The sequence below is a fragment of the Kogia breviceps genome, chromosome 8 (genome assembly GCF_026419965.1).
Source record: "Kogia breviceps isolate mKogBre1 chromosome 8, mKogBre1 haplotype 1, whole genome shotgun sequence".
NCBI lineage: Eukaryota > Metazoa > Chordata > Mammalia > Artiodactyla > Physeteridae > Kogia > Kogia breviceps.
Genome location: NC_081317.1, coordinates 112473802 through 112485107, shown reverse-complemented (window position 1 = coordinate 112485107; position 11306 = coordinate 112473802). Strand labels below are relative to the sequence as shown.

At 41.0% G+C, this 11306-nt stretch overlaps 1 pseudogene; it reads left to right on the top strand.

Annotated features, from left to right (window-relative positions):
* Positions 1-3781: 3781 nt before the first annotated feature.
* Positions 3782-4876, top strand: LOC131760881 (large ribosomal subunit protein eL6 pseudogene; annotated as a pseudogene).
* Positions 4877-11306: the final 6430 nt, after the last annotated feature.

Here is an 11306-nt window from a genome sequence, read left to right as displayed (position 1 = left end):
TGGAAGCAACCTAAGTGTCCATCGACAGATGAATGGATAAAGAAGATGTGGCACATATATACAATGGAATATTACTCAGACAGAAAAAGAAACGAAATTGCGTTATTTGTAGTAAGGTGGATGGACCTAAACTCTGTCATACAGAGTGAAGTAAGTCAGAAAGAGAAAAACAAAGACTGTATTCTAACACATATGTATGGAATTTTAAAAAGTGGTTCTGAAGAACCTAGGGGCAGGACAGGAATAAAGACACAGACTAGAGAATGGACTTCAGGACATGGGGAGGGAGAAGGGTAAGCTGGGATGAAGTGAGAGAGCGACATGGACGTATAGACACCACCAAATGTAAAATAGATAGCTAGTGGGCAGCAGTCGCATAGCACAGGGAGATCAGCTCAGTGCTTTGTGATCACCTAGAGGGGTGGGATAGGGAGGGTGGGAGGGAGATGCAAGAGGGAGGAGATATGGGGATGTATATATATGCATAGCTGATTCACTCTGTTATAAAGCAGAAACTAACACACCATTGTAAAGCAACTAGACTCCAATAAAGATGTTAAAAAAAAATCCAAACACCATGAACAAACACAAAAGACAGGGCAAACAGAGAAAAAATATTTGCAAAAATACTATTGAGAAGGCTATTTTCCCAGAAAAAAAGTTATACCATTGAAGAAAAGAACAAAAGTCTTACAGAAAAAAGAAAAATCAAATGACATGAACAGACAAGTCACAAAAGTAGGTATTAAAAATAACCCTTATCATATGAAAAGATGTGTAACTTCATTCAACTTAGAGAAATTCAAATTAAATTGCACAGAAATATTTTTTCTCACATGTTAGACTGGCAAAAAAATCAAAGCTTGACAAACACACTCTTCTGATGATGTTGAGAAACTAACATTCTCATACATAACTGGTAGAAATGCAAAATGGCACAATACTTATAGAATGGATTTTGCCAATATCTAACAAAATGACTTATTCATTTAACATTCTAAGAATTTACCGTAAATACACCTCCAAACTACAGGAATAAAAAATATATATATATACATATATATATATATATACATATATATATGCATGCACAAGATTATTCATTTCAGCAATTATAATTACAAGATATTGGAAATTATTTAAATGTCTAAGCATAAGAGTTGGTTTAATTAACCATATTACAAACACTCAAAGGAGTACTATGCAGTTATTAACATATATACACTACTATATATAAAATAAATAAACAACAAGGACTTACTGTGTAGCACAGGGAACTATATTCAAGATCTTGTAATAACTTATAATGGAAAAAATCTGAAAAGAATATATATATATACATATGTATATATATATGTATAACAGCAACTTTGCTGTACACCTGAAACTAACACAGCATTGTAAATTAACTATATTTCAATTTCTTTTTTCTTTTTTCTTTTCTTTTCTTTTTTTTTTTTGCGGTACGCGCACGTGGGATCCTCCCGGACCGGGGCACGAACCCGCGTCCCCCGCATCGGCAGGTGGACTCTCAACCACTGTGCCACCAGGGAAGCCCTATACTTCAATTTTTTAAAAAAAGAAAAGGAAGAGGTTTGTGAATTCATATGCAGTGATTTCTAGGACACATTGTGAAATGAAAAATACAAATGCAAAACAGCATATACAGTACACTACTTTTGTGCTAGAAAAAAGGGAAAGTAAGAAAGCATACATATTACTTGGTTTTACATTTTTAAAAAAGCATACACACACACACAGGAAGTGTGAACCAGCAGACAATGAGGTTGATTACCTACAAAGTGTGGCAGGAACTGAGATGGGCTGCAGAAAGGAGTGACAATTCTCTGAGTTTTTGTAAATTTTGACTTTCTGGAAGAATGTTAATGTTGTTAGTAATCAAAAAGTAAAATTGAATTAAGGATGAGAAGGGAGTGCCTGATATTAAAGCAAATAGAAATAAATAAACCAGGATCTATTTCAAATGAATAACACAGTCACACTGGAGGAGGGTAGAAAACTAATCTAAGTTATTAACAAATGTGATATCTGACCATACGTCCGGTCTTGGGCAGACAGGACAGATGAGAGAGAAAACTGCAAACAAATTCTGAACTCCCTCTAGTATAATAGATTTGTTTATTGTAAGGATATAAGGGGCTTCCCTGGTGGCGCAGTGGTTGAGAGTCCACCTGCCGATGCAGGGGAGGCGGGTTCGTGCCCCGGTCCGGGAAGATCCCACATGCCGCGGAGCGGCTGGGCCCGTGAGCCATGGCCGCTGAGCCTGCGCGTCCGGAGCCTGTGCTCTGCAACGGGAGAGGCCACAGCAGTGAGAGGCCCGCGTACCGCAAAAAAAAAAAAAAAAAAAAAAAAAAAAAGGATATAAGGAAAGCCATTCTATTAGGTATACTGCAGGATTGAGCAAATAAGCAAATGTATTTACGTTGTTGGGAGCCAGAGATCTCAAGTGGGAGAAGGCATATACCAGCCAGAAATAGAGGTGGCAACCCTGTAGGAACTCACAATTTCTAATAACCATATGTGTGTGCGTGTGTGTGTACTGGAGCGTGTGTATGCATATATATACACATATTTCTGTGTGTATGTATATGTATGTATACATGTATATAAATGCACATGATTTTTAGTTTTCCTAGAAGCAAAGACACGCAGAGGCAATCAGTAGACCTAGTGCCCAGATGTATTGGGGTTTAACGCCATTATGCTCTAAAAGAAGCCAGTGCTTCCCTGAGAAATGTTTGATTCTAGGACTGAGGCAGAGTGGGTAAATGAACAACAGGGAAAAACATGTTCCAGAAAGTAAGAAAGTACTCAAAAAATGAGGAGGCATGTCGTAAGAACACAGGACCCACCCTAAAGGGGCTTCAGCTGGAGAAACCTGGAACACGATACGAGGAACACAATAATTAAGGAACAGTAACAGATTATAGACAGTTGAAAAAGTGGAACCATGAGTCCGTACAAATAATAAGTAGATAATAAAGTGAAAAAAGGAAAGAAGGAAGAAGGAGGGAAGGAAGGAGGGAGGGAAGAAAAGTGAAGGGAGGCCTCTTGCTTATAGAATATTGGGAGTCAACTGGTAAATGTAGAGGGCGTGATAAAGAATTGGAAAATCTTGACTAGTTCAGGCAAAAATCTTCAGTGGGAGCTAAATCAAGAGGGGGAAATTTGATGAGAAGCAGAGTATTTGCATGGCCTCGAAACTTCTTCCCACAGATTACTATTACTTGCAAGGAAAAAAAAAAAAAAAGTAATAGCATCTTGCAAGGTAAGAATGGCGGGGCCTCTCTGCAGGACTTGATTTCAGGATCCCAATCTTCGCCTCCTAAACCGAATTTCTTGAATGAGACAGTCTGATAAGAGCAAAAGTCCTGAAAGCAACTGGTTTCACGTTCCAGCCTCGCTGCTTCCTGGCTGTGGAGATTGTTAAAGCGAAGTCTAGGATTTCTCATTTGCAAAACATAAATAATGGAATAGGGACCTGTGATCACTAAATATATGCAGCAAACAAATAATAGTTGTGAGATATATTCAAATCGTCAAGAAGGTTATACTGTATCGGGGAGACAACCCAAAAGTTAACCACTTATGGATGTTGCTGCAGATGTGTGGCGATTTGGAGGAAGGCCTGTATCTTATAGTGGGAGGGATGTAAAGGATGGAGAAGGAGGATGAGAGAACTTGCAGTCTGGGAGGCCTGTCGATGTATAGTTATGAGAAAATTGGTGAAATGCCTTTTAAAAAATAGACGTACTGGTAGATGGCAAGTGAAAAGGCTGAGATGCCAGATACTAAGGAGAAAAAAACCTGCAGGGCTTCCCTGGTGGTGCAGTGGTTGAGAATCCGCCTGCCGCTGCAGGGGACACGGGTTCGTGCCCCGGTCCGGGAAGATCCCACGTGCCGCGGAGCGGCTGGGCCCGTGAGCCGTGGCCGCTGAGCCTGCGCGTCCGGAGCCTGCGCTCCGCAATGGGAGAGGCCACAACAGTGAGAGGCCCGCGTACCGCAAAAAAAAAAATACCTAAACCTGCAGCCAAGAAGGCTGATGGTGGTGGCAAGGTTAAAAAGGTGGAGCAGGGGAAGCCCCACTGCTGCCAGAACCCTGTCCTGGTCAGAGGAATTGGCAGGTACTCCCGACTGGCTATGTATTCCAGAACGGCCTTGTACAAGAGGAAGTATTCAGCAGCTAAATCCAAGGTGGAAAAGAAGAAGGTGAAGGTTCTTGCTACTGTCACAGAACCAGTTGGTGGTGACAAGAACGGTGGTACCTGGGTGGTTAAACTTCGCAAAATGCCTAGGTATTATCCTACTGAAGATATGCCTCAAAAGCTGTTGAGTCACAGCAAAAAAAAAAACCTTCAGTAAGCACGTGCGAAAACTGCGCGCTAGCATCACTCGTGGGACCCTTCTATTATCCTCACTGAGCGCCACAGGGGCAAGAGGGTTATTTTCCTGAAGCAGCTGAGCAGTGGCTTGCTAGTTGTGACTGGGATTCTGTCCCTCAGTCGAGCTCCTCTGCGGAGAACACACCAAAAATTTGTCATTGCTGCTTCCACCAAAATTGATATCAGTGGTGTGAAAATCCCAGAACATCTCACTGACGCTTACTTCAAGAAGAAGAAGCTGCGTAAGCCCAGGCACCAGGAAGGTGAGATCTTCGACACACAGAGAGAGAGAGAGAAATAACGAGATTCCAGAGCAGCGCAAGGTTCATCAGAAAGCTGTGGACTCACAAATTCTGCAAAGAATCAAAGCTGTTTCCCAGCTCCAGGGCTACCTCTGCTCTGTGTTTGCTCTCTCAAACGGAATTTATCCTCACAAAGTAGTGTTCTCAACGTCTTACAAAGAACCTAATTAAAAAAATGTCCATTTCAAAAAAAAAACCAAACAAACGAACAGTAATAGCTATACAATGGAGAAATGAGACAACACCCAGATAGGATCATCAAAGTTAAGGCCACCAGTGAGAGGAAGATGCACGGTGTTCTTGAGCGGATATAGCTTCCTCTATGTGATATTTCAGCTGAGACTGTATAACTTCAATCGAATAATGAACAAACAGTAGACAAATAAAGAATGAAGAGTGCTCTGTTTTTTAAATGGGGGATTATACTTCAAAAATGTCAATGTTGTTAAGAGATAAAAAAAAAAAAAGCTGTGGAAATGTTCCAGGTCAAAGGAGGTTAAAGAAACATGAGAACTAAATGCTATACTAGATCCTAGAGTGATTCTTTACTAGAGGAAAAATAATGTTATACGGGAAATTATTAGGTCAATTGACAGATTGGAATACAGCTGAGGAATTAGACAACAGTTAAATATATTACAGTATGTGGTTGCATAAATGAATATCCTTATTCTTTAAAACAAATACACCTAAAGTTTTAGGGGTAAAGGGCCACAATACATGAAATATGCTCTCATATGGCTCAGAAAAATATTATGTAAATAGAAGATGGATAGATTAGATTGGGAGATTAGATGTATTGAATGATAAGATGATAGATTGATAGATAACACATAATAAAGCAAATGGGGCTAAAAGTTAAGAATAGGCGAACCTGGGTAAAGGCTATCCAGGCATTCTCTGTATGATTCTTTTTCTTGCAACTTTAAGTTTGAAATTATTTCCAAATTAAAAGTTAAAAAAATATAGCTTATAGGTGGCACAATTAATACATAATTTTGAATATAAAGATTGAAACATTTTAATTCATATAAAATCAATTTATTCACCCCACTCCCAACCAAGTAAATACTGAACAAGTAATTAGCAAATGTTAATTTGAGGAATACCGAACAGGGGCCTGCTTGGAATCCATGTCTCAGTGTAGCTCTCGATACTAATGAATTTATAAGTTAAGCTGCTTTTGGTATCATTTGCACCTCCCGAAAATTAGAACACAAAAACCGGTAGAAACAAACTTCTGCAGCCGTTCTTACCAATAAGAAAAACCAGCTTGGTTATCAAAAAAGAAATGTTAAAATCCCAGAAACAAACAAACAAACAGTAAGTTCATCTTAGAGTCCTTGATAGCCAGCAAGTGAAAATATGGAGATGGTTACATTTAGTACCCAGAGAGTCAGAAGAGCAGAGTTCAAAAGCATTCAGAGAAAAAATAAACTTGACGCCCAAACATGAATTTCTGGAAGAGAGTCTGAAATGTCTGAGAAGTTATGAAGGCCCCATAAATGCAATTCTAGTTGATGAGGAATAAAAAGGGAGGTATAAATAGGTTAGGATTACAATGTGTAATAATGCATGACCTCAACAAATTTTAATATAAGCATAAACATTGGGAAAAAACCCAGCTAGGTGTGTAGCCAATGGAAAGGGTGATGAGGACATATAAAAATAACCTCAGGAAGATTAATTCTCTACTTAATTTGAGGTGCTTACCCTGCCCCACCCTGAACAGAGCAAAAGAAAACAAAAAGTTTTCTGCTGCTGTATTTGAAGCAAAAAATAAAGGAATAGAGGACCCTTGCTCAGCCTGAGGGGTCATGGATGAGACATTGCCTGGGCTGAATTTTGCAAGAAAAGTTTCAGAAATAAGAGAATCAGGAGGGCTTTCTACGCAGAGGATAACCACCAAGAATGCTGCAAAGGTATGGCGTTAAGGAGTCATAAGGCTTCTATTAAGAGAGGCCGTGGAGGGTCAGATGTCTGAGAAAGAGCCAGGGCACGAGAGCCTGACGCATCACACCACAGATTTGGGAATTTGTGCTGCAATTGTAGGAGATGGAGACCTTCGGAAAATTTTAATATTAGCATTTGTAATCATGTAGTTCCTCGAAACACTGCTTTTGCCACATCCCACAATTTTAATATGCTACATTTCCCTTATTATTTTGTGCAAAATATATTTTTTTCCTTTGTGATATCTTTTTTGCCCCAGGAATTATTTAAAAGTGGGCCACTTAATTTGTAAATATTTTGTGTCTTTCTAGGTAGGGCATTGTTACTGCTAAGTTAATTCTTTCATCATCAGGGGACATTCTCTGCAAATTTACATCTTTTAAAATCAATTTGGGAATTATTTTGTTGCCTGGGATGTGATCTAACTTGGTGAGCATTCCACGTTCACTTGAAAAAACTATGTATTCTTTAGTCATTAAGTGTGATGTTCTATGACTGTCCATCTGGTGATGGTTGGTCATTTAGATCTTCTACATCCTTAGTAATTTTTTATAGGGTTGTTCTATCAACTACTAAGAGAAGGGTGTTAAAATCTTCCATTATAATTGTGGATTTAACTATTTCTCCTTTTTTGTCTGTGAGTTTCTGTTTCATGTGTTTTTATTAGTAATACATTTGCGCTTATGGCTCCCTGTGTGACTAGTAATCTCCTGTCTTGAAGTCTGCAGGGGCCGTCAACTCCCAGATTCACCCAGTGTACTTCGTCTTTCCAAGACAGACTCCTCTCTCATTTCTGTCTGCTGTTTCCCAAGCCCCCTGCAGTAATCTCCACACATGTGTAGATGCAGTTATCCAGGAATTTGAGGGAGTTTATGCTCAGGTTCTGTTTGAGTCATCCCTTCTGCAACTTGCTCATTTCCAGGATTTCGCTCCTAAGTTTCCAGCTGCTTTGTCACCCCTAAACCCTGTCTGTTTGACAGCTAGGTGCTAGGATATGACTTAGAAGCTCATCATTAAGACTTTAGACACTGTTCTAATGTGATGGGATGCATTGAAGATTTTGAAAGAGAGCCGTGATGCGATGCAAATTTTATGCCAGTAAGATTACTCTTAATGCTCTAGGGAGAGTGTGCTGTCAAGTAGCAAGAATGAAAATTGGGCGAGACCAGCTAGGGCGTGATTGCAGTAGTCCAGACCTATCCTCTGAGCTTCATTGTCGACTGGCTATCTGCAGGAATAAACACACACTCTGGGAAACTGAAAGTAACATCTTTCACAAGGAATCAATCTTTGTAAATGTCTCTGTTTCCGGGTATGTCAGGCCTGATTCACTATATATTGGTTTATAAAGAGTAAGCAAATGAGCAGTCCTTTTAATGAAGAAAGAAGCAGTTGAAAACATCACATTTCATTTAACAGATATTAACCGAGGGACTGTCAAGGGACTGGCTGGCTCTGATCTAAGTCAGGGGACATACTAGCCAAAGTCCCCGGCTTTAGAGAGGTTACAGTCTAGAGGGGGAGATGATAGCAAAGAAATAACTAATGGACCTGGATTTGGCAGGTGGAGGTAAGTGTGCTGAAAAAAAAATAATGAGGGGAAGGATTAGAGCAGGTGAGGTTTAACTTCAGAGTACTCAAGTAAGTCTTCTCCAAGGAGGTCACATCTGAGCAGTGACCTCAGTGAGGGAAGGACAGAGCCACGTACAAATCCAGCAACAGCGGACATCAAGATGGAAGAGTGCTTTGGTGGCCAGGTACTGCAAGGGGAACAGAGTGCCGGATTCAGAAAGATGGCATCTGAGACACGGCCAGGGTCGGGGAACATCAGGCCTTGGGGGTCACGGTTAGGAGTGTGGATTTTATCCATAAGCATGACTGGTAGCCACTGGAGCAAGGAAGTAACATGAGCCGATTTATATTTTGAAAGTATCACAAAGGGTTTGTTAGGACAATCCTTCTTGATCGATTCCTTTTGGGGAGAAAATGATACGTGACTTCTTGCATTTCTGTATACCTTGAGCGCAGAAGTACCTGCCACCTTGGTTGCAGATTATCTTTCTAGGGATGTCTGGGTGAAGAACAGCCTTGGAGGTTAGAGAGAGCGTCTTCCTCTGGAGCACGTACCTTAAGCAGATTCCTCCCCTGTAACGCAGCCCATTGTGTGCGTCTCCTGGCTCTCTTTGAGTTTCCCCGGAGGACCGGGGGGCTCAGGAAACAAGAGCAAACATTGATTTGGGGGCTGCTGCTATTTTCATGAGCAATGAAGTCCTTTGTCTGTGACTCGGGAGAACTGTATCTTTTTCCAGCATCCATGAAACGGCGGCAAGCTAACTTATTAGCTTGTAAGTCAGGTCAAAGCTCATATCCTTCACGTTTCTTGACCTTTTGCACAAGGAGGATGGGATGCTGCCAGGACGTTCTGGAAGAGGCAGGGGGAGATGCTCTCAGTCCACTTCCCAGGAACGTAGGGAGGGAAGTCTGTGGAAATCAGAAGAGAACAGGACCAAATCCTACAGTCAACTTAGCAATAAATGGTGTCCTTCTCTTCACTGCTTGTTAATGAGGGGAGACTGGGGAGGTGGGGGTGGCTTCAGGTTGACCACAGGGAACTGGGTTTAAAGACAGACTCTAATCTCCAATTCCCCTTCATTAACAAGCAATGAAGAGAAGGGCAGCATTTATTGCCAAGTTGACTATACAATTGGCAGGGGCAGAGGGGCAGGGTGACAGGAAAGGAGGACTTCTTTCCCATCTGGCCATCAGTGACGTGTTTGTGGAATGTGGAAACTAGGACCAAGATGCATCTTGGGTGGGTGAAGTTTCCACCCACCGGCAGATAGCAGTGACAGTGATACTCACATTTAGTGTGAAAAGCGGAAAACTGGCACCCAGTGGGAGCAGAAACCAGGCAAATGGTAGACCTTTGGCTGGTTCGGTGAGAGAGGAGAGGTGGCAGTGTGTAGCACCCAAAGAAGAAGGGCAACATCTGGTCCCTCGTACAGCTCCACCATTTCGCCGTCTACTGTGCCAGCCTCGAACGCCTTTCAGAAAGGACAGTAAAACATCTCAAGAGGGTTGTTTCCATTGAGTCTTAGCTGCTGTAAGAGGGCTTTGGCCCCCTGGGAGAAATTCCCAGGAAACACCAAACTCTAGTGGGAAGCCATAGATGAGGCATCAAATAACATTTGGACTCGCTGTGGCTGCAGATTTTTCTTTTTCAGAAGGATATCCTTTGAGCATCTATTGAAGTATAACTTTATGGTAAACTCTCCAATAAAGTAGTTGTGCTCTAGGTAACTGAATGAATCTCTAAATAACACATTCCTATTAATCACCCATGGGGCCCTCATCCTTCCCCTTCCCAAAAGCCACGTCCCTGTCCATATCCGGTCTGCATTGCCAAAACCGTGAAGCTACATTATTTCTTAGAGATGCTAGTAAGAGGCTAGTTAAATGTTGGGGGCACATCCAAGAAAATGATGACTCTGGCTTTGAATGAGTCGATCCAGAGGCTTGCTTTCATAGGGGAATTTCATAGAGAATGTTCATAGAGAAATTCATAGAAATAGAGAGCCAGTTATCTTTTGAGACTAGTCCTAGTTTATTATAATGCAACCATATCATCCTATTTTTTTTCCAGTACACTATGATGGGATGGGAGGAAACAGGACCTTATGCAGTGTTTGATTTCTTGATTTCTCCTCCTCTTAACTCTCCAAGGAGGTAATAATTCCATTTGGCTAATGGGTCCTGGAAGGGAAGAAGGCTGACCTATTGTTGGAGTCTGCAGCCTTTGGGTTCCTGTGACGCAGAGCAGGTGAGAAAACTTCAGGCCCACCTGCTGCACAGTTTGCAGAGTGGTCCATGGAGAGATGGTGGTCTAACGCTTCGGTAAAGTCTGGAGTGAATACAGCGAACCCAGTGGATTCCTGAGGAGGTCTGGCTATTCTGAGCTCTTCTTCCTAAGTATTACTCCTGATGTCTTGCTCACTTGTTATACAGACTCAAGGGAGCAACTTTCCAATGCTGCTGATACGGGCTTCTTTGGAATAACTCTTCCACACTGAACTGAATCGTTGCACTCTTGTAAAACCAGCAAGACAATCACTCTCTAGACTGAACTTTCCTGAGAAGCGCCACAACCCACTGGCTTCCTAGATGCTGCCCTCTAAGTAAGAAACAGATTTGTAACTTTTATTTCCCCATATGCTAACCCTCCACTACCAGGCTTTCCTAAAGACAAAGTTAAATGAGTTCAGAAGAAATAAATAACTACGATGTTCCTCATTGGCCCGGTGAGTATCAATGATAATCAGAAAATGAAAAACGACCAAACATTTAAGAGTAATCCACACTTTTAAGGATGGAACTGAAATTGAAATAGTTAGAACAGATAGATCCCATTGAAGTAGGGGAAATTTTTATGGCAGTAATGGAATGAAGGAAACAGGAAAGAACTCAAAATAATTCAATGAGATCTGAGGGAGAAGTGCTACAAAAAAAGAAATCTTAGAATGATAAAGATTTTTTTGCTAGTAAAAATTATAATAAGTTTAATTTAGAAATTCAACAGAGGCAGTAAAAAAATAGAATGGATACTGATGAAAGCCTCAATAATATGGTAAATGAACTGGAAATTATCCTA